At 37.3% G+C, this 24,640-nt stretch overlaps 1 long non-coding RNA gene across 1 annotated transcript in view; it reads left to right on the forward strand.

Moving 5' to 3' along the window:
• Positions 1-574: 574 nt before the first annotated feature.
• LOC309675067 overlaps positions 575-24,640 on the forward strand; it is a 29,703-nt gene continuing 5,637 nt past the window's right edge. Inside the window, exons 1-2 of the long non-coding RNA XR_014269448.1 lie at positions 575-596; positions 2,554-2,622. This is a non-coding gene — a long non-coding RNA (uncharacterized lncRNA). The remainder of the gene's footprint in view (positions 597-2,553; positions 2,623-24,640) is intronic.

Raw genomic sequence — 24,640 nt, forward strand, 5'->3', positions numbered from 1 at the left:
CTGTTAGAAAAACAAAAGTAATTGTAACATGACAAACTATTTTCCTCTGTTAACATTCCTTTTGGACTGAATTTTCAATTATGTAGACCACTGTGCCCATTTGTTCAAATTACATAAATGTAAACCCACTGTTTCTGGCCTTTAAAAGACTTATAGATCCTCTTGTGCCTGCTAAACGAAAGAAAATTTTAAAAAGACTTTTTTGTTTGTTTGTTTATGCCCAAGCTCCTTAAATAGTTATCCATGTGAAAATACAGATTTCAATTATGATTTGCTTTCTAGCAAGTGATACTTCTGTTATCTAAAAGAGAGGAAAACATTTTTCCTGACTGTATATCTAAGCCATCTACTGAAAAAAAGACTAATTTCAAGGGTTATTTGATTATTTATAACTAAATCAGTGTAGCCAGTTAGTGTTATTTAATTGCTATTTATAATAAATTTCACACGTGAACCTTTTCCTCTGTAAGTCGCAGGGTGTTTTGTAATGGCACACATATAGGACACATTATATCTTTTCTTTCAGATGGGTGCACTAAGACTGCTAACACAATGGAAGAAGCAAAAATGGAAGAGAAATTGAGGGGACTGCACAAGTGAGTGTGAGATCAGAACATGTGGGAAGTTTGAAGGTTGGAGAATCTGGAATGATAGTGACTTATGTGTTGACTAAGAATCATAGAATGGTTTGGGTTGGAAGGGCCCTTAAAGATCATGTAGTTCTAACCCCCCTGCTATGGGCTGTGACACCTCCCACTAGACCAGGTTGCTCAAAATCTGATGTCTTTATTGAAACCTGGATCTCCTGACTCAGATAAGAGAAACACAGCTGTATAAAACTGAAAACTGCTCATAATCCAGGTCTGATGTGTTATCCATTACATATAGTCCATTGCTAACTCATGAATGATATAAATTGACACCAGTTTTAATACATTGTTGTTAGGGGGGGAAAAAAAAAAAGACAAATGTAAGCCAAAATCAAATACCTCTGAAGTTTCAGGAAGTCTAAATTTGTAACCAATAGATTCTCTTTGGCCTGTTCTATACTTTTTGCATAGTTATGCTGGTGAAGGCTGTGACTTTTGCTGGTACAGCGCTGTGGGCATGGGCTTTTGTGTGGTGGATATGGGTGCAGAGGAGAAAAAACGATCCTTTTTCTGGAATTTTAATTTGAAAAATTACTATAAGCCATACTAACAGGGTAATGTATTTTACTTGTACAACTTGAGTTTTCACTTTGAGACTGTGACAACGTATCCCTTTAAGTATAGACAAAAGCCTATTTTATGTCAGTGGCAAAGGGTCTGTTACAGCCCCTTTGAGCATCAGCCAACAGAGGGCACTGCAGCCAGCAGTCTGGATGGTGCCCAGTGGGTTAGGATGTACGTTTTCAAAACACTGTTCAGAAAATGTTCATGTAAAACCATTACTAGGTTTTATTTAATAACCTCCTAACCCTCTCTCTCTCTCCTCCTCCTCCCCTGTGTTCCTCTAATGCCTTTTACAGCTCTTGCTGCACAGCGTGAAGCCTTAGAGCTGTATTCATCAATGACTCACACCCTTGCTTAGGGGCCAATTTTCATGGAAGCTATACAGGAAAATCTTGAAATGCACCTATCTCATGCAGGGCACAAGATGATTTCTCTATTCATTACTATTCCAAAAGGACTTGTTGCCCTTTGGAAATGTTCAGATATTACTTACATTTGTGTGTGCATGCATATGTGTGCAGAGCTAACTTGCCTTTAGATTTAAGTGTTCTAAAAATAAAAATGTATTGTTATTATCATTGACACTAGTCAGCAGAAAGGTAACTAAGGATCTGCTTACACTGAGTGGAAGCAGGCAAATGCAAAAGAAAAAGCAGCGCTGTGCCTTAGATGAGCAAATCCTACAGACTCAAGCACAAAACTTGTTAAAAATCACCTTTTTGTTTGATGCTATGATTAGCAGCCTTCTGAGGAATTTGGGAGTAAAGCCAAGGACTTACTCTGAGAAACTAAACTGCACTTTTGCCTCCAGAAGTTATTCATGTAGGTCAAGGTTATAGGACATTTCTAAAACCTTAGAAAAAAACATGTTCCTTTCCCTTAAGACATCACGTATTAACTCAAGCTTTTAAATTTGTGGGGTAGAGAGAGATAAAATCATAGAAATTGTTAGCCAAAATGACCTTTCTGTTTAAAACCCATCTGACAGGAAGGGAGTCTTTAATGCAAAATTGCCAGTCATAGAATAATTACGTTCTGAGGGGTTGCTAATTATAACCAAAATTACTTTAAACAATTTTGGGGAAGAGACTGAGACCTACTGCTTAGCATAAAGCAGTTTTATTTACGCATGTACAAAGTAGTTTACATCCCTACAGGATTAAGCTAATTGCAATATTTCACTGTAAGTTGTAAAAATTGTGTCATGCAATGATGAATCAGAACTGGTAGGAAAAAAAGAGGGTAAAATATACTTTTGCTTTTCATTGTTTTTCTAACTTAGGCGTTTCAAATAATAATTCTAAAAATAGCATTTTCCTTCTCTTTGTTTCTTAAACAGAATGGAAAAATCTCTTTCTGCAGATCAGGCCTATCCAGTGACATTAATTTCTACCTTCAGTCTGCTCAGGTGAGTTCTCAAGAATGTGTTAAAGATCAAATTTGTTTTTTCTCTATTCGTTGATATTGTTTTGCTAACATAACTTTTTGCTTCGCAGATCTTTTTTTTCCATGCTAAGATAGCCTAATGAGAGAGCATTGTCTTAGAAGCGTGCATAGAATTATTAAGCTTCACATGTATGTTACACATAGCAGGAAAATTCAAGACCCCATCAGACCTGAAAAATAGGCAGAGTTCCATAAAGGCAGTAGCATGATCCTTGTTTTAAAGGTGATGAAACAGAGGCCCAAAGAGGTGCCTCACATTTCCCAGAATACAAAATAGGAGATGAGAATTTTCTACTTGCATTTTGTTTTCAGACACAACTTTTCAGACACCTATATGAAATTAATTGCTATTTTGTTTACATAGGGTAGCCTGTATCTAGTTCTTCCTTTCTAAAGTCCATTTGTGCTGTGGAGAATGTGTAGGGATTGTGAATGTACCTGTAAGTAACATTCCACAGTTGAACTAATTGCCAGGCCAAGCAGGGGACCACAGTAAATAGGTGAATAATTTGATCCAAGATGGATTTGTAGTCTACCGACACAGCCTGAAATCTTCTAATGCTTTTGGATTTGACTGTGAGCTGTTCATTGTTGTTTGAGCCTGTTCTTTTCTATTACCATATTTTCTCGGGATATCATTTCTGTGTACTTTATCTTTGTAAAAGGCCACATCTTTACCATATTTCCAGGGAGTAGACAGTAGAAGCGTACAAAATTTACTGCTGTAGACCTAAGTACAGCAGATAAAGGTAGTGCATTACAAAGTTCTTGCCCTCAATCATGCAGAAGGCTCTCTATGCTTCTGTAAGCAGTGGTATGTATGTGGCTACACTGTGATGGGAGAAGAGTTAACAGCAAACCAAAACATTTTCTGCAGCAAAAGGAGATGGAATCTTTTCTGAGCAATTACCTTTTATGTAATAAACAATGTCAGTGGTCAATGGAGTGAGTTTTCTTACCCTAATCCCCTTCCATTTAACTTAAAATAGAAATGCTGTTAGTTTGACTAACAGGTTGGTGTATTGTGAAGCCTGGCCATACATGGCTGCATGTTAAGTTTAACTGCCAGCAGAAGTATTACTACAGCACCCTTTGCCTACCCTTTCCTTGAATAAAATACAATAAACAAATAAAATGCATGCTAGAGCTTCAGTGGTGTTAGGTGCTGTTGGCAGATGCGTGTATTGATATACTGCAGTCTGTTTGGAATACAGAGTATGTTGCATTCTATTAGGGATTCTATTTGCGTCATGAAATTGTGAGTAGCTTCTCCTGTACTTTAAACTTCTATTGACTCTGAAAATCCAGCTCTAATTACTAACGGATACTTTCCAAAATAATTTAATTTTGGTAAACGACACATAACCTGTTATCATTAGATATCTACTGGCAACACAAATGTGCTTTGACTAACCCTTAAAGGAGGGGAAGGTTTGCTAAGAGAGACGTGCAAAAAGCCATGATAGTGGTTAAGGTGATGAAGAATTTAAAGATTACAACAGCATATCCACGTTTCTACGTACAAGGTTTGACTTTCAATGAATGTGATTTTCCTTATGGATATGGTGAGATTTTTGGTACAGAACGACCATACAGCTGAATATTCCATAGCTGAATAGGCTCCAGCTCAGTTACAGGAAAGACCAGAGCTTCAGAAAAGATCAGAGCTTCAAGGCAGCATGCTTATAGTTTTCTCTGTGTTACATACTAACAGCGTCTCCGTCTACTGTTCTTTCTAGTGAAGTGCAGCAACTGTGATCTATTTCCTGACTATCAATTTTCCTGCGTCCTCTTTTTTACTTCAGAAATACACTTACTTGATGAGTTGCACTCACAAAAAAGGGGGAGGGGAGGGCACAAAATTCGAGGTAAGGAAAGTTAGTCCTACTTAATATTATCAGCAGTTATATACAAAAGTAGTGGAAACTGCAAATGGATCCTTTTAATATTTTATATTGTGGTTTTTATTTTTGGAGGTTTTTTTATCACTTCCTTTATAAACAATGTAATGGTAAAGCAAGGGCAATGCCATGGAAGGTCAGTGGCCTTAGTTATAGGAAGCTGATCAAAGAGAATAACCTCAGTCTGACCTTAGCCATAGCCATTCCCAGTGTTTTGCTGGTGTTGAGTAACTGCGGCTTCTTCTGTTTCCCACTTGTGTCTATGAATCCTCAGTGCTTGAATCCTTCTGCTTCTGGCGTATAAAATCCTGTGTCTGTAATAAGATTCTTCATTTTCTTCCTCATTTTGGCAGTACTGAAAGAATCAGAACAGTTGGTGATTGTTTAATTTCTTAGTAGTTCTGGTTTTTATGGAAGGAAATTGGCCGCCTTCCTACCAGCATAGGTGGAGCCAGAGAATGTCCCAGAGTTGTCAAGGCAACAGCTTTTGCTTGGGGAGGAGAAAGTGACAGGAACATCCTCCAGAGAACCAAGGTCTTTTGTTGGATGTCATATAAACACGTGTGTGGTCCCTTTACTGCGAACGGTATCTATTTACTGGTTAGTGAAAGTACAAGTTACACAGTGCAACGTAGTGAGATGGAACTTACGCTTCTGACAAAAATGTTCAAATGTATACACAGATATATAATTGCAAACCTAAACTGGGCTTCTCTTCAATGTATTTGTTCTGTTGTGCAAGGTCATTACATGGCCATGTTAAAATACTGGCATAAATCAAATGTTTTGAGCCTTTTGGAAGGGAAAGGGAGCTTGGCTTTCTCTACTACCTAGAACTTTTAGCAAGCAAAACTTTCTGCTTAATATTTTCATCACTATTCAGTGCTCCAGAAGGAGGGTGTCTATTGATCTAAACTACCAGCTGAATTCTTATGGTGATATTGCTTGCCTTCACTGGGAGATGTTTTTCTCATGCTGGATAAACCTTAAAAACAGTGAACCAGATCCTTAGCTAGTATAAAGCATGTAGCTGATCTGAACCAACACAGCTATGCTAAATTGTATCTGGTGCAGACTGTGGACTGCATGAATTCAGCATGGAAAATGCCATTGCAAGAGTTCTAGAAATGCATATAATCTAGGAAAAGTACCTTTGTTCTGTCATGATGGCAGGATCCAACTATTCTTTCTGCATTGTAATATTTCTGGAATTTCTGCTCCCTCAACAGCCAACAGTTAGAAAATCTTACATTTGTGTGTTATAGTTGGAATACTCAATGCATATTTCTATGGAGGCATGAAAAATGATCCGTTTCCCTTTAGACACACAATTAGGCTATCAAGAGTTTAATAACGTATTTTGTATGGGGAGATCAGATGCTCCTAAGACTTGTTGCTGTGCTTAGTATTTGATATGCAGTGTTACCATCTTCATACAATAGTTACTTGATATCTCTAACGTGCATATTTGTTGTCATGTTACTGCTGTATGTAGAGTAAAATACTATGTAGGACATAGCATAATCTTGTTTGATATGATGATCCTGTAATTTTCTTTAAAAAGATTAATCTTGTAAATACTGTAAAGTTATATTAGTCATTGCAGTAAGCTGTTTAAGATTTATGTGCAGCAGCATTATTTATATTTATAGCCAGTGACCTTGATACCTTGCACTTACAGTTAAGTTGAGATGTTTTTCTGTTACTTTGTTTCTTTATTTTCTTGGTCTAGGTTAAAACAAAACAAAACACTGATGTTTCATTTTTTGATTTACAAAAGAACTTCTAAACTTTTACAAACTGTCATACACAGTTACACATAGATTTCAGAGCTATTTTGATAGCTATTTTGATTCCCATTTCATGTAGTCATTTATGTCACTGGGGAGTGAGTAAGGTACACCTACAGATACAAAACATTACCTATGAATTAGGCTCTTTGAAGTGCATTTTGTTGCAGTATCAGTCATTGCAGAATGAAGTTCTGAGCCTACAGATGAAAATAAATACAATCCCTTTAAAAGGTAGAATATTTGAATTTAGGTTGCAACATAGACAGTTGCATGAAATGATCTCTCCTGACATGTCAGCTGAAATATCAGAAATCCTTTTTCTAATCTCTTCCATGTAAGATGGCATGGGGACATAGATACATATCAACCGTAAAGACAAACAGCACAGCCTTTCAGACAGGCTCCGCAGGCTGCCTATAATTCAATCCCCTTTCTCCAGCCTCTCCACCCACTGGTTGAGTCCCTCGTTGCCCTTCCAACACCTAATGCACTCCTGACACAATGGAGGGAGGGCAGGAGCAGTGTGGTGAAAAATTAGACACTGCAGACAAAAACTTGACAGACTGTCTTTCTCCTGGTGTCACAATATGAACTGGCCGAGTGAAAAATAATGGCCATTATCCCGTCTCACTGAGTGACTTAAATGACTTACAGCCACATGCAGAGAAAGTTCTTTGGACTATTTCCATTGGGTTTTTTAATTTCATTTGCATGATAAGATGTACAAGGTGGATTTTTGCAGTTTAAGCAGCTTCATTTTTCTCTGACTCCTGTGTAAAGTAAGGATAATTTCACTGAACTCAGTGGAGTAACTTCATTATCAAATGGATGTTGCAAGAGAGCTTTCACAGTCCTTAGGCAGCTTTCCAGTTGTTGCTTCTCTATGCTCATGATAAGCTCCTATTTACATCTTTCCAAAGACTGAGGTTTCTAGGCATGCTGTGCATTCAACCAGCATTGTACCTGTGACTTTCTCAGGAAAGATGGCTCTGTATGAATGGTGTAGGTGCTGTAAAGGTCATAATTTGAGGCAACACGCAGGAGCCTTCTGCACCCAAGCAGTTTCTACATTGGTAACAATCTGGAAAATGTAGGTATTCTAATAAGTACAGTGTTAAATTTACAACATCACAAACACTGTCTCAGGTTCACTTGAATGTGAGCTTGAATGCTTGTCTTTGACATTCCAGGCTATTACCTATATCCTGGGATGCTGGCCAGGCCTCTCTTTCTTACCTGTGTCAGAAATCCACTTTTTGACTTGAGATATTTTTCCCTCTGAAAGTTTCACTAAAATTGGTAAACTCCTATGAAATTCTGAGAAGAACAGTTTTCTTGAAGAATTCCCGGCAAGTTCTTTACAAAACCTGTGGTAAAACCAATTGTTCTCTGCCTCCATGTCCAGTTACTCATGCCAATTCAAAAGCATCGCCATGGACTTGAGAAGAGCAGCTGTATGAGCAGAAGCAGCCAGAGTCTAAATGTAAGAGGAGAGGAGAGGGACCGTGAGCTGTATGGTACTGTAACTGCTATATCACATGAGAATTTGAGCAACAAAACCTCGCTATCCCTCATTGTGTGCTACAGCTTCTGTAATCTGACCTTACCAACAAATCCTTTAATTGCTTACAATTGGGGCCATGCTTTTATACATGCACAAAAGCCAGGAGAAGACTGCTTGTACCTATTCACCAGTTGCTGTTAGTGTATACAGCTCTTAAAGCATACTCAGTGCAGCTGTGAACGTGGTGTGCTTTCAGAGCTTTCCATGTCCTGTCCATGCTAACTGCCATCTGGAGTGCCTATAGACAATGCGTGCGTGTTGTGTTTGGAAGGTCTTCTAACATACCAAGGCTCTGCATGTACCTGATCATAAGGCTTTCTCTGGGTGTGCCTTAAGCCATGCTTGTATGAGTAGCATGTCTGGTCTTGAGAGCACATTGAAATATGACTTGAGAGGCAACAGAAAATGCTGTTTGTCTTTTATTTATTACTAATGTAGATAAGATACTGTAAATAATGGCAAGCCAAAAAAAATCAGATTGTTACAAGTGCAACATACCAGAAACTGCTTTCTTTCCTTTGCAGTCGAAATGTATTTACCAATCTCTTCCCATTTATTATTTCTGATGGAAGCAAAATCTTACCACAGGATTAGCCAATATTTCATATGCCTGAATCCATGTTCATTCTTCCAACAGCACTGTTCATCTTTTCTCCATTCCTTCCCTTTTTTTGGAATTTGTAGTTAGGCAGAGCAAGGTGTTTTCTCAAACTGCATTAAAAAACATCTCATCCTGGTTGTTATTCTCCCCAAAAATGCATACTATATTTTGTCTGCTGGTATGAAAGTGAAGCAAAAACTGCTGCAATGTGTGCTGCAATGAATATAAAACTACAAAAGTTGAGAACCTGAAATACAGTGAAGGACTTCTGATTCCATATTTAATATGCATTAGAAACATGAATTTAGTTTATAGTCAAATAATAATTTTATGAATTATTACTTGCAGAAAATCAAATAATAATGTGTGCTTTTTCCTTTTTTCACCTTTGTTCCAGTGTGCTAAAATAATATTTTTTGGCAGTGTAGCACTCTGTTGATGAAGCCTGAAGTACATGACAATATGACTGAAATTCATTATCAAGCAAATAGTGTAGTGAACTTTGCAGCAAATCATCACAAAGTAATCTTGCTTTTCTCTCTGGCCTTACTCTAAATGCGATTTGCACTCTTATGGAAAGAGGACCTTGTGCTGTTTCTGATGTTACATACAAATGGTTTTGCTTTGTAAAATTTCCATTATGCCTGTTTACATTTAGAAGCAACGTTATTGATTCAAGCTGTACTGATTTGAAAGTAGAAGTCTTTAACACTAAGCCACTTCAAAGTTTCTCATAAATTTGTGGCATTTTGCCAGCGTTGCTCACGAAACAGCATAGATCTGCTGGAAGGCAATGCTCCAGCTGCAGCAATAAGCAGAGCCAAAAACTAATGTCCAAATAGAAATTATCCAGTTCGTGATTTTGCTTTGATCACCAGATGTTTGTCATGTGACTTCAGCATTAGAGAATACGAGAGACGAGAAAGTGGATGGTGTGATGCTTAGCTTAAATTTAACACAAGAGCTCATAGCTCAACAACAGATATACACAAACAGTTAATGGCTTTATCCATTTTGGTTGAAAGATTCCTTGTTTATCATGTCGTGGCTTACAGCAAAATATGTCCCCATGCAGAGTTTTGGTTTGGTTTCTTAATGCTTTAAACTTTGAAAGATTACGGAAGCAGGGCAAGGTACACTCCAGGTTAATAGATTACTCTGTTTTGATTGGTAATTTGTTTCTATCAGGGGCCCAACTATTCTTTGTGTCCTGGTTTATAGTGATGTTAGTAAATTATAGAGAGTACTATTCTTGGCTCCTAAGGGTTGCAGAATTGGATTTGTATCTTTTTCCTGGTTTTAGCATTGCCATTCATTTGATTTAACTTCCTCCAATACAGTGTACTTGAACGAGCTTTTTTCAGCTTCTCTTAGTTATGAATTAGTTGAGCCATTTCAAAATGCATAGAATTGAAAGGACACTTTTGAGTTTTCAAGTCGTAACCCTTGATCATCTCTGTCAACCATCTCATATAATGCAAAGCTCCGTCTAAAATCTCCTTATAATTTTTTCTCTTATTAACCTCTCAGTATGGCTGACACAAACTTTTGGTGCTCTAGGGATTAAAAAGTCTCTTGAAATGTCCACCCTAAACTTATTCAGGATCTCTTTATAGTTACTTATTCAGATAATAGAAATATTATATGATGCACGGCATAGAATTTCTAAGTGAATTTGGGAAATTAATTAATCTCTATGTTTGACTGTTGTCCCAAAGCACAAGTACTTCCCCTCCATCCTCTCCCCTCTGGGCACACATTTGTGTCCCCTGCTGCGTCAGGTAATTGTGAATTCCTTTACTGATCTATGCCAGTATCTTAGTCTGGCAAAAGTACACTGTTTTGAGAGGATAGTTTTATGCTGGAATAGTGAACGAAAACAGCTCAGCAAATGGCCTAAGAAGCACATAGAGAGGGGAGGACAGAGGCAGGGCCTGGCAGTTACATCTAGTTTAGGTTGCTGTGGATATATAGTCTTGATTCTAGTTTGATAAAGCTATGATAATACTTTATTTTCCTATATTTTGTCCATATTATCTGCTTAGTTTTTAAGCTCTCTAGATCAAAGACTGCGTCTTTTAGTGAATTGCACAGTGACGACCACAATGAATGCCCACGTTTAGGTATCAAGACAGTACTGCTATAAGATCACAATAGAAGCAGCATGGGTTCTTTTGATTGCTTATCTTCTGTTACACGTTTTGGGCTGTGCTGCAAACGTATCCAGCTGTACTGAAAACAGATTATATTCTCTGCAGATTATATTTCAGTTTATTGTTTATGATATAATGGGTCTTTTTAATTAGGTGGGTTTGGGTTTTTTGTAGTGCTTCTTCTGAGAAGCATAGGTTTCATTAGCTGTATAAATACCCACTTTTCTTTATAACATGAAGTTTTTTCACTTGTGAACTTCCTTGACCTACTTAGCAGTCCTAAAAGCAATTAGTTTTGAACCCTTTTTTCTCTATTAACCACGGAAGTGTGTGATAAAGGTTTACATTACAACATAGGTTTCTAATATAAGAGAAAATAATGCCACTTATTAGTTTGGAATCTGGACAAAAAACATGTATTCTATAATAGGTGGTCTTATGTGAAACAATATATTCTTAATATTTTTAACAACTTTTGAATGTACTGTCTCCACCCTGCCCTGTAGTATTTTGCATACGTCTGGTATTTCTGGGTCTGTTTCTTACAGCAATGTTGAGAAAATTTCATGCTTTCACATTTTTCAGCTGTAATACTATTTACTTCGAAGAGAAATGAATATCCTCTCGTATTCTGCCAGGTCCCTCTCTAGACTTCCACACTGAGGTAGTTTTATTTGATCCTTTTATGCCAAAGATTAAATTTCCACAAACCATGTGTTGTATGGTGAGATACCAGTGCTTATTTTCAGGGAATATCTTATGGAAAGTTCTGTGTTTGAAATTATTTGCACTCAAATCCAAAATGCCAGTAGCCTTTGTTTCAGTAACAGAACACCTGATTTGCTCTCACGCTTCCAGACAGAGCCCATTTCCCAATACTTACGTATACTTTCTGTCTTCCATTATGGGGCTAATTGCTTAGTTCTTACTTAGGAAAAATTAGTAGTAGTTAAGAATACTAATATTTCAAAAATAAATGCATAAACGTACATTGAGTCAGTTGCTGGGAATGAATTGACTGAGGAGTTCTGGATGTGCATTAGATTTAGGGTGTAAAAGTTTGAACTGCGCTTAACACATTTCTTCCATAACTTTATGCAATTCAGTAATTGTAGACTTTCTGAAATGTTCATTTAACTTACCATATAAGTGCTATAGGTGTTTCAGAGCCTGATTGCATTGTCTATGTTCAGACAAATACCCACTGTCTGAAATGAGGAATTTTACATTCAAAAAGTTCCCCTGTAATAGGAGTTTTGCCTGAAGAGAGGAAGCTGGATCAGTCCCACATGTTGTAGAGACTTAAAATCAGGAATTAATATGCAGTAGAGCTATGACAGTGGCTTTAATTCTACTCACATTAATTTTCACCGTTATTATTAATTAAACCCTGAAAATCAGGGATTTAATAGAAACTCTGGCAGACCTTTAATTATAGCATTTCAACAGTCTTATAGTATAGGAATGTCCTCTACAAGTGCACAGGACATTCTGTACTTGAGAGGGTACAGAAAGAAGTCATAGTTTCTGGTGTCATTTATGTTCAGACCGTTTTTGAATTTATGACAGGCTTTTACTCAGTGTTGTCTGCTGCATCTGGGTAAGTTATATAAAGTGAATACTTTAATTATCGTGTTTGAGAAAAATTTGGAAGCAGAGCTTTTTAAATTTTTTTAATGCAAATGCTCATTATTATTCAAAATTACTTGTCATTGTTTTAGGAGAATGTATTTCAGTCTATGGATTTCTCACAAGCTATTTATGTAGCTTATTGCATTATGCTCACAGATCTGCCTACAACGTCCATTATTTAGATTGCGAACTTCTGGCAGGACCTTTATTTCTCTGTTTGTCTAACATCTATCATAGTGGGATTCCTGTGTGCACCCATAGTATAAGCCGTAAACTGCAGTAATTCATCACGGGTGATTTGTATCACTGTGTCTAAAGCCTTTGCATTATATGTATTCCATCAAGGCCTCAAGATGAACTGTTTAGGCCTTGACTGCGTAGGGGAAGAGTTATATCAAAATGTGTGGTATGATTTACAGATACTGAATTGTCAGGAAGGATAGGAAACTGCAGGGAATAATCAGATATTGTGGATAGCAGTGTTCCGTAATGTTTAGTACATTACATTTCAATTTATTCAAGCATATAACCATATAATACGCGGTTTTATGTGTGAAACACAGTATTACACCCTACCTGCTAATTTTTACAATTTTATCACAAATTTTGCAACATATACTTTCCATTAAAGAACATTGCTGGATTCAAGTGAGTTTATGATAATTGAAATTATCATTGAAGGGTGGAGGGAGATGGACGCAAAGTTTGAACTCTGGAGACTATGGAGGAAGTACAGTTTAAAAGTCTCAAAACCAGAGACAAATTTAACAGTATTTGTAGCTATTAACAATATTTATGACAACATTGAATGATTTTGGAGAAGCTGAGTAATGTTTTTAAATGTTTTTGACATTGGTAAAAGCTGATGTTTAATGACTGATGTTAGCCACCTGTCCTCTTGATTAGATAACAGAACTGTAAGAAATGAGAGAAAATACGCATGTTCTAAAATTAATAGGGAAAGGAATTTGAGGACTTCTGTCTTTGGTTCCAGCAGATTCAGAGCTCCACAGTTTCTTTGCAATCTAGGTCTAGTTTGACACCTACTGGTAACTTCTCATTCTCCTATCTATGCAGAACCTTTTTTTTATGGGTGGACATTTAAAATACCTCATTGAGAAACCATTTGTTCTTCACTGAAATTTCAATTTGCTGAGGAGAGCCAGGGAAACTAGTTTCACATCATACCTAAGTCAGTCTAATAGCTACTTGCTGCTTAACAGAGCGGTCTGCTCACCCTTCCCTTTGCCAGCAATATGCTCTCTCTGCTTCTATTACCCCACCCTGGCATTTATTCAGTTCCCTGCTAAACCGGTTAAGGAACCTCAACTCTCAGAAAACTAACCTTACAAAAAAAAAGTAGATGTTTTTCTCCTGGTTTACTTCTGTGAACTGTGGGAGCTGGTGCAATGGAGGTAGAGGAAGAGCGAGTCACCCCCCCCTTGGTGGCAGGCAGCTGTTAGATCTGCTGAGGGCTGGCCAGCGTTGTTTGGCTTTAGTCCTCTCTGAGAATGCAATACGAAATAAAATAATACCTATAGCAGATAAAAAATAAATATGCATTTTATGTAAATTTAGTGAAAAACACTGAAATAATTGCTTCAACTCATTAGGAAAGCTGCTTTAGTATGAGAAGCGCAGAGACTTCTTCTTAGCAGTGCCAGCATTGATTGGCTGGGTTTAGCAAAGCGCTGTGGATGTCAGCTATGGACAAAATTGTTGTTAGCATTAGAAAATTGCCTGCTGTGTGGATGGGCTTAATGCACTATTATATGGTATGGATGCAAATTTAATAGCCTTGAAAATGGAGAGATTGAGCCTGAAACCTGTAGGGCATGTCCTTGGCCCAAACTAACCCACACCACTTCTATTCAGGAGTCAGTCTACCGAAGTGGAAGGCGTTGAACTAGTAGCTGATTAGAATCAGGACCCAGTTACGTAAAAGGGAGATTTGACTGGGCAGGTGACCACAATGGCTTTTTGCTTTTTTTATATTTGTTTTTTTTTCAAAGAGCAGAGTAGCTATCAGTTTAAATGCACATGAAATACAAACCCGAAGTGTTAAAATGACATTTAGAAATAGCATAACAATACAGACAATATTAAAAGAATGCCATTTGAGAAGGTGTCCTTCCTCACACAGTAATGGGATTGCCACTGCTGCTCAGCACATCACAAGAAAGTTTTATCTTAAAAGACCAAAATAATATCATTAACAGAAAATTAAACTTAAAGTCACCATGAACTATGGACTCAAAAGACCCTCAAGAAATGAAAACCAATTGTCTGTTGGAAAACCAGGAGGTCAAGTAGTCATTGACCAACCAAAAGCTGCACCGATTGCTGAAACGTACAGTACTTTCAAATCCAATTAACTGTTTCAAGCAGACAGTCCTCATTTTCTCTTTCATCAGGAAGGGAAATTTGCAATCATATATTCCAATGAAAGTTAAGTTGTTTTGATCTGATAATTGTCAGATGTATTTATCTTAATTTGTGAGTTTCTAATGCTAAAGCTCCAAGCTGTTCAGATATAACAGAAGTACTGGGAAATGAGGTACAAAATGCTGGAATTCAAATTAACCAATAAATATATTTTAATATATATCAGCAGGACTCTAGAGGATTCCATTAATGTTGAAAAATAGAAAGGATTTAGGTTAATTTGGTAAGAAGGCAGGTCAGAACGTTTACAACAGTGGCATAGAATTGTATAGAGATGCAAAATTTTTCAAGAGAGCAGAATTTTTTCAAAAACGCTGACTCTAGCTGTCACAGCCCTGCCTTGGTTAAATCCAGTGGAGAGATATGAGGACTTTCTAATTTGCTTTCCCTCTATTTTAATAATAGCTGTGCATAAGTAATTTATGAAAGGCCAACCAGGCAGTGGGCAACAGAAAATTAAACTCATTTTATCTGAAAGCAGGTGGATTTCTATATATCATTAGCATGCATAGAATTCTCACAATGTTATTTCTCATACTGATGGAATGTAACCAAATAATATATGAGTTTTTTGCTTATGCACGAGTGAAATTTTTAGATAAAAGTGCCAGCCCCAATGGCAATTTTCTGCAAAACGAAAACTAATTCTGCGAAGCTTCTTATTACTGGGAAGACTCATTTGGCTTGCATTAGAGACTGACATAAGTGACTTTAGGATTTTACTAGCAGATTAGATGAGATGTGCTATATGCAGTAATATCATTAGAGAAGGTAGCAGCAGAAGCAGAAGAGTTTGTGGCACTTAAGGACACTGGCACAAGTGAATTGTTTTCATTTATGACAAGCCTTTAAATGATTTTTTCCTCCTGATTAGAATATGCTTTAGTTTTAGGTTTCCCTCACCGTTCCCCAGATTGAGAAAAAAGCTTCTGCCTAAATTATTCCTCATGTTATTTCACCCACTGATACTAAATCTATTGTATATGCCTGCCTTATCACCTGTATTGCCTCGAGAGAGGCTAGATTTTGATGAAGAAAACAACACTAAAACTAAATAAATGTATGGTCAATGTTATTCTGATCTAAATGAGGATAGAGAAGCAAACCACATATTTCTCTACTTGCTCCATTTTTACTCTTCATTAACAGAAATATATTTGGGATCTCTGCACATATTGTTCAAAGTATTTTAAAACAGCAACAAATATGCTACAAACATTTACATTACCCAAATGGAGCTTTCCTTTTCTTACCTCATAAAACTCTGTTAAGAGTTTTTTCTTTTAGTTGTGATACCCAAAGGCACATCCTGCATAAGGCCATATCATATCGTATCATGTTTTACAATGAGGATGGTGGAACAGCCAGGTAGTTTGTCTCAAAGTGAAACTTTCCATTTTCTTTTCTTTTTTAATTCGAGAAGCAGTAGTAACAGCTACCAGGAGTTAGCGGTAAATACTCCTGTAATGGGTTGTATTAGTTCGTACTCATTCTTTGTAGTTGGCAATGTATTTTGTTCACATTTGAATTTCAAAAAAGACGGACGATATGACTGTGCTGTTGGAACCAATAACACTGACCCAAGTCATGTGACAGAGGTACTAGTCCTTTGTAACCCTGACCCATGTGAGGTGACTGTGTCCAGCTGTTCTTCAGCTGCTTATTCAGTTTTGTATGTCAGCACTCATGTATGTCACACTTATATGACTTTTTTATATTACATTACTTTTTTCTTGGTTTACTCTGATAGCAAAGTTTATATTGTCCTCCATATTCAGTACTTTTACAGAGCTATCTTGACTACTAAAGGCCGTAAGAAATAGGAAAATAAAATCCTCAGGTAAACTGCATGGATATATATGTAGAATGACTATGTTAACTTCAGCGAAGCTAATCCGAGTATATAATGCTCTACTTAAAAACCAGAGTTTGGCCCGATGTAACCAATATTGAAAACAGACTTGATATTAAAGAGAACCGTAAGTTATCTTCTCAGGTGAAAATGCTGGTCTCGGCCATACTGAAGCAAATGCAAAATGGTTCTGCTGAAGTCAATAGATTCCCTTCAGACTTTGCTCAGCATAAACAGGGACGGAATTTGGCTCTGTTGTGACATGGACTCAGCTAGTATGTTAAATGATAATGAGTAGAATTCAAATGGTAACATTCAAGCAGATAGACTGCAAGGCTCTTTACGCGCTCTGGTTCATAAAGTCTTTCCCTGTTGCAATCACTTGCCACTGTTAGCAAATGTGTAAGAGAGAGAGAAGAAATAACTGAAGAAATATAAAAAACCTGAAAACCTTCCATACTGAGGTGCACAGACATTTTGCCACCATCTGCTGAGATCTGTCTCCTGCTAGCACGGGAGAGCTGAAATATAAGGACGGGTATATGTTCTCATTCCAGATCAGCCTTCTCCATTCTGTGTCATCTTGTGATCTGACCAGTGCTAATTTTTATATGATGCTACCACCTAGCAGAGAAACTTACAACAAGGCTATCTGGAGCATCTTAGACCACTAAATCTGTTTCTTGCAATCACAGACGTGTCACATAATTCTGATCATAAATGTCTAAAATTCCATCTTAAAGCAAGTTAAGTTCTCCGCCCCCACATTCTTTATTGGAAAACTGATCCAAGACCTCCTTCCGTGAAAAATTTTCATGACAAATGAAATGTAACATCAAATTTGTTCTGTGCTGTCTGCTATAGCTTAACTAGCTGATGTCCTTCTTCTGTTCTCTTTGCTTTAAATTCAGTATTAGTTATGGAAGACCTGCACAGTAGACCTGGAGCTCCGTCCTGCTATTCCATAGTCTGCCCAGATACTACTTCCTGAGTCTTCTGGCATTATCCAGTTGTACATTCAAATAAGTAACTCTTAGAAAATCCAGTTCAGCTCCTTCAGTGCTCGGAAATGCTTTTTTCCTGTGCAATATTCCCATTTACCTTTGATGCTTAACTTGATAAGTATACCAAGTGCTCCAGCACTTGCGGCCTTAACCATAAGACTTCCGTAGGGCAGTACAAAGTATTTCAGTTGATTATAACAGCGATTAGAGCATAGACAAAAGACAGAAGTGAGAACAGAGAAAGTAGATAATTTGGTGGAAGAACATTAGAATAATTTTTCATTGCAAATGGACTAAAAGAAGGTGTACTTTTTTCTCAATTTGTATCTTCCTTTTTGTCATATTTTATTTCCTACTTAGTTAGAACATTAAAGTCAAAACAGGCATATGGATATGTCTTTATTTTTCCCCCATTTTCATTTAAATATACAACATTTGAGGGTATTCAACCATCTACTTTTTATTTGCAGCCAGCAATCAAAAAGTATTTTCACTGTATTATTAAAACTGAAAAATAAATACTATATTTTTAATCTTAAGCGTTTTAAAAACGGAAGGAGATACTTTCCAGTGTCAGTATGTCTAGCTCCGAGTTGCTTGTGTTGGCATGCTGCTGAAGGCTAAAAACAGCTTATACAGATTTTATTTGTTTATAAGGCAAATTATAAAATGTTCCACCAAAATAAGTAATGACAATTTTTGTCTACATAAATGTGCATGTAAATGTAATGATGTTTGTTGTCATTTCAACATGACTACCATTATTGAAATAGAAGAGCCAGTACTAATTCTTGCTGTCATATTTCTTAAAAAATGAAAATAAGGCATTTAGAGAAGCGTCAAGGTTTTCAGTGTTGATCATTCATCTCCTGCATGCTCTTAGAATAACACCCTCAGCAAAACAGTCAGACAAAAGCTAACTAGAGTTCTGCTTTCTAATCTCTTTAAGAAACATACATTTGAAGATATTTTCCAACTTCAGAGTGTTCTGAAACTCAGTGAGACCTTAATGAGTAAGATGTGAGGTTTTGTCATTGTCTTAAGGGTTGCATAACTTGGGCACAGGGTAAAAACCTGAAAAAGTCTGCCTTTGTTCTCATCAGCCAAAGGAAACCGTTCTCTTTTTTTATTTAATACTTAGAGGTTACAAATTGTGCCGTGATGAGCTCTCAGGGTGCCCATCCTCCAGTGAAACTATCCATAGGATAATAATTGATAACATTCAGGCCAAAACCCCCTCACAATTGAGCTTATACGTGATTTGAACATAGTAGTGTCTTTTCAAACTCCTTGAAAGTGGGAGTTCCTCTCCTCCCCTTCTCTCATCCGGGTTTGCATGCCATCCCCAGTGAGCAGTGGTTCCGCGGACGCAGGGGAGGGGAGCAATACTCACTCACTCCCTGCAGTTACGTACACTTCCTTTCATGCTCTGGAGAAATTTAGTGCTGGTCGCTTAAGAAAAACTGAGCGTGTGGCAACTGATACTATTTAAAACTTTTCAGAAGTTTAATTTCTGAATTTTGTCATGATTCCTACAGCTGCCACCAGCCACTCGACTTGGGCTGGTAAGACCTCGCACTGATCGCTATATAGATATGCCGTCCTCTTTGTGGCAATGTCTTACTGTGGTCTTTAAGGTTTCCTCTGCTTTGGCAGATGGCTACAGCATGATCAAGAATGGAACCCGAAAGTATAATTCCTACATAATAATGACTATTTTAAGTAGGTTTTATGGTTGAATAGATTTAAGAGTTGAGAAATCCTGAATTCCAGTCTTGCCTCTTCCACCAAAGTGGCACATGAACCCAGGTGGGAAGTGTCGCTGAGAGGAGTGTTGTCACCCGTTTTTTGAAAGAATGTCTAATTTTTTGTGCCTAACTAGCCATGCCTTTAAAAGGCTGGAGTAGTCACACGCCTTGAAAATAATTTCAGCTTAAAACTGCAGACATGCAAAGTCTTTGAAACCAGATGCCTCACATGTTTCAGAAAGCAAAAGCTGGTTTTGAAACATTTTCATTTCTCCATGCCTCAGTTTCCCCCAGGTGCTGGCAGGATGAGATAGTACCTATGATGTGAGGGCAAGAGGGATATTAATTTAATAATATCTGTGAGGTACTTTGAATATGTGAATGATACTAATTACTGTGTGCTTTTCCATTCTGAGGGCTCTCAAAGCATTGGGCAATAGGACAGGCAGAAGTCACAATGACTATGACACAATTGCAATTACTATATTCTGCACGGTAGGGGCTGCCTCCTTCCAGTGACTTTCCGGAGCAGCAGAGAGAGGTCAGGAACACTTATGGGGTAGAAAGGTGGAAAATGAAAGGCTGAAGCTGTAGGTTCACCTGAATCCCAGAGCTTTGGGCAGGATTCTGCCTAGCTTAATCCAACAGACCTTCTGCTAACTATAAAACACATCTCTAAGAGAGAGGCAAACACAAAACCAGCAATCTACACAGCATTATGAGACTATTTTGGGGAAATAACTCTGACATAGGTCCTATACATAGCTCTGGTCATAAAACTCAGGAAATTATTAGAAAACTTTTCTTCTTCCTTTTTAAATTGATTGAATCCCCAGATACTGCTTTAATTATTCATGCTCATGATGCGGTATTTTGTTCAGCAGTTTCTGAGAAGCCAGCACCACAATATGCTCACCGATTGTTACTGTCATCATAAACTTTCCCACCATCTTTCGTCTTATGTAAATTTAATTCCAAACACACCGCTTCATGCTTTATTATCTCACAACAGCAATTGCATTTGGCCCTTTGATTCATCTGTGGAGAATGCATTATGAAGCAAAGCATAAATATCATAAAATGGTTAGTTCATGGGGCTTCTAATTTCAGGAACATCACAAAATGCTAATTCGTAGTCTTCCTACTAGCACAAAAAATATATTTCAGTCAATGTCGTGAGGGTAAATCCCTGCTCTCGTCCTTCACTTGGAAAATGCTGCAGCTTAAAGAAACTTAAAAGCTCTAATAAAACTTGCAGCAAACCAACTTGCTGGACTGTCCATCTACACTTCAGTGTATTCTGAGTGAAAAAAATAAAATTAAAGAGCCTTCAAAATAGTCTAGGATGGGAAATAAAGTAATGACAGAACAGGTTGCATTTTCTTCTCTTTCACCTGCCATATATTATGGGGTGCAGTTGTTTTCCCATTAGTGTACTTCATCTTAAACAGTGGCGAAGCTGCACCTTGAAGGTAATTTGCTAATTGTAGTGGTATTGAACCACAGAAAAATCAACATCATTTAACTGTGTATGGCTCTAGAAAGAGAAAAGCCAGCCCATTTGGGCAGAACTCACAGGCATCTGTTTGCAGTTAATTGGGGAGTGTATGGCACAGGCGGGAAGTCTGGGCTGGGAGAGAAGAGAGCATACTGAGTAGACAAAATACGAAATACACTGCTTACAAACCCCAGTCCTGTTAAGGGTAGAGGAGGCACACTGTGCTTTTCTGCTTTATGGTGCGTATGTGTGAAAACTTCATCCACAGATGTTGCTATATCGATTTGTCCCTGTTTTCAAGTATAATTCATCTTGAAGATTCATGGACTAGGCAAATATACGCAGATTTATTTTGGCTTATATTTAACACCATAAGCAGCAGAAAAAGTTCAGACAAAATTTTACAACTGTTAGAGGCAAATGTGGGGTGTGCTTGTGTGAAAGAACACGAGGATTGAGACAGACTGAAAAGCTGGCTAGGCTGTCTCTAGGCAGCTCTAGCTTGCACAGCAGATCAATAGGTTTTAGTGCCTTGTTAGAATTTATGAAGCGATCTTTGCAGAAGATAATTTCCTTTTCAGCAGTCATCAACTCAAGACATTGAATGCTACTTTTCAATTTTCTGACATATTTGTCTTCAATTCCTTTTCTTCCATATTTTAACAAATATGTTGTGTTGCTTGGTGTTTTTTTCTATCTTTCCAGCAGCAACGTGAGGTCATTTCTGAGATCATATAAAGCCCTGTGCATATTGAACAGCTCAGTGCGAGCTAAGTGAATGTGCTTACTTACAGAAAGACTGGGTTGCCGAGACTCCTGGCTGCAGCTCTACCGTGCTCTGAAAGAGCAACCTTTAGAGCAGCGCCACCATGACACACTCCTTATGTCTCCCTTGGTCTGGTCACCGGCCTTGTGAGCTGTGTGTAAGAGCGTGTGGGCAGGGTGCTAATAATCTGGGTGTACGTGAGAACATAGGACTCACATGCTATGGAGGTTGCGTTTTGGTTCTGTTTGCCATTTATTTCTGTAGATGGTGAGTAATTTGGGGTCTAAAGGCAGAGAAAGCAAAGGACTGGTTAGCTTCTGCTTTTCTTGTCTATTAATTATAGAGCTTTTCTAAAATCAGGACTAAATCATCTTGTTACACAATAAAATTTGTCAGGTATCCTTGTCTCACCTTCCATGTCTGGTAACTAGCAGCCTGCTGATGTTTGTATGGATGTGGTCCTTGCAGGAAAAAAAAAATGCAGGTTCACCTACTTAGTTCATATTTCTGGTAGTCTAAACCTGAAGCTGCTCTTAACTATCATTTTCAACAATAAAACCAGCATTTTTTTTGTAACTCATGCTCAGAATTACTTGAAAAGTCATGAAGTTAGCTTATCGGCTGGTGCAAATTCAACCTAATTTTGCTAGCATACACAGAGATATATGATTTACATTAGGATATAGTTTGTTGTCTCTCAAGACCATTTGTGCAGCAGGACTATTGTATTCATCAGTAGGCGTTCTGATAACAGCACATCTACTCCTGCTATCCTGCAGCCAGTTGTAATTACATATGTATGCAGGAAAATACTAGCTGCTCCAATTGTTTTCTTTTTTTTTAAGTTGGGAGGATAGCAGTTGGAATAGGGAAGAAATGGGATCCCCCACCTAGTACAGACAGTGCTGTTTTTTAAATTTTGGATCATGCTTGCTTAGGATCAGAACATTTCTTTGTGTAATGTGGCAACCTTGATTTTTGTACTGGCTATCAAAACGGTTGAGTTTGTGATTTTATTCTCTGCAATCATCATCATTATTGACTCTTAGATGAATAATTTAGATATGTTACTTTTATGAAGACTGGAAGGAAAATTGAGTCTGTATCTCCAACACCAGCACAGAGTTTGTAAATTGTATTAGGATGGAGTTTCTGAAATCCGGTCAGTGCCGTAGATTATTTTATATAAGAATGGAAAGGAGTAAAGTATATTTACTGCAAGGTGCATTTAAATTTTCAAACCTGTAGGTAAACTTCAACTTCTTAATATTAATAACATTGCATTGGTAGGAAAACAAAATTGCTCACCTTGTGTTTTTATATTTTCTTTAATTTTGGATATTACAAACAACATAGGCATGGAAAGCCGTAATAGCCCGTGATTTCTAATATTGGGTAAAGCACAAATATAAAATATACTTGAAGCTCAGCTCTAAGTAGATTATAAACATTTAATATAGAATGTTATCATAATATTCAGAGCACCAAATTGCAGACTTCTGTCACCCACTTTCAGGCATGCTTCTGAAGATCATAGTTAATTCTGCTGATTTATGGTAATGCTGTAGCACTATCATATGCAGCATCAGAAACCACTAACAAGCTTAGTATAAGCTTGGACTGAAATGGTTTGAGGTTTAAATTTCTGTAACGATTATAAACTAGAGGGAGTGAAATCCCACTTCAGCAAAAAAATAAAAGTGTCTTGTTACAATTCAATATTGCATCCTCTCTCTCTCCCCCTCTCATTCCAACCCCCCTTACTTTCTCTGCTCTCTTTAGCTTCTCTGAGGAGCCATATTTGAGAAAAGTAATTTTAAATTGTGACTGGCATTTTTAAATTTAAAAATAATCCTTTTTGTATGGTAATGCGCTTTATAATTAAGAGACACAATGTTAGCATTTATTGGAAGTAGAAAAAAAAGCTAGGCTGAAAAGTATTAAAATCAACTAGATTTTTTTTGCCCATTTCATTTGAAATGATAACTATTTATAAAACAAATCTGATGACTTTGTCAACCCTTTCCATAAACATTTTAATAATGTATGTCATATTTGACTGTCTCAGGGATACTATGGACTGCAATTACCATAAAACCTGTTTCAAAACTCAGTCTGAACTTAGGGTTAGTGTGAAGCTAATGAAGGCGTGCAAAGAGAAAACATTATGAACCAGAACTTTAAAGGATGTAAATTGCAGTGCTGTTGCTTCATAATAAAATCAAAGGAACTACAGTAACTTATAATTGTTGAGAATCTACCCTTGCATGGTTGTCTTTATACACCAGGCTCCTCTCTCTCCTGTGCCTTTGTGAGAGCTGTGCTCAGTAGCCATTTTTGGCAAATGGCCAACACTATGCTACAAATAAAGAACTTTAGAAACCTTGTCATTGGTTTAGGCAAAATTGTAGATTCCCTACTCCCGTTAGCCAAAATTGCTTTTTCTCTCTCTAGCTTTATGAACATGTAAAAATTGCCCAAGATTTTGAAAGGATTTGAAATGTTTACTTTCTGGACATCAAATTTGATAGCAACGATCAAATCATGATATCTGACTATAAAATCTTAAAGAAAGCTGGTTTTAAAAGTTATCTCAGTTTGGGCAGGTAAAACAGGTAAGACAATTATAAACCACCCCTCCCTCCCCCTGTCCCCCAGTGCTGTCATTCATCAAAATTAGGGTCAAGCGAAACAATCCAATGAAAAACAGCTACATTTTTCCTTTTTTTGTGAAACTTGTACTGAACTGATTGTTCTACCTCAGTGTAAGCTGTTTGATTTTGTAGAGTTCTGTTGTTTCCCATCTTTTAGAAATCAAATTGTGATGAAGTATCAACGAGAACTTTATTATATTGGGCCAAATTCAGGCATTCCTGTTGCCTTCAATGGAGCTATAAAGTTTTTTAAGGCAAGAAAAAAATCACTTTCTATTTTTTCTGATTTATTGATGATGAGCCATATTTTGTTTACAGTAATTGTAATTGTACCTCAGTACTACCATTTTCATCTCATATGCTTAAAAA

The sequence above is a fragment of the Vanellus vanellus genome (assembly GCF_965231255.1).
Source record: "Vanellus vanellus genome assembly, chromosome: 8".
Classification (NCBI taxonomy): Eukaryota; Metazoa; Chordata; class Aves; order Charadriiformes; family Charadriidae; genus Vanellus; species Vanellus vanellus.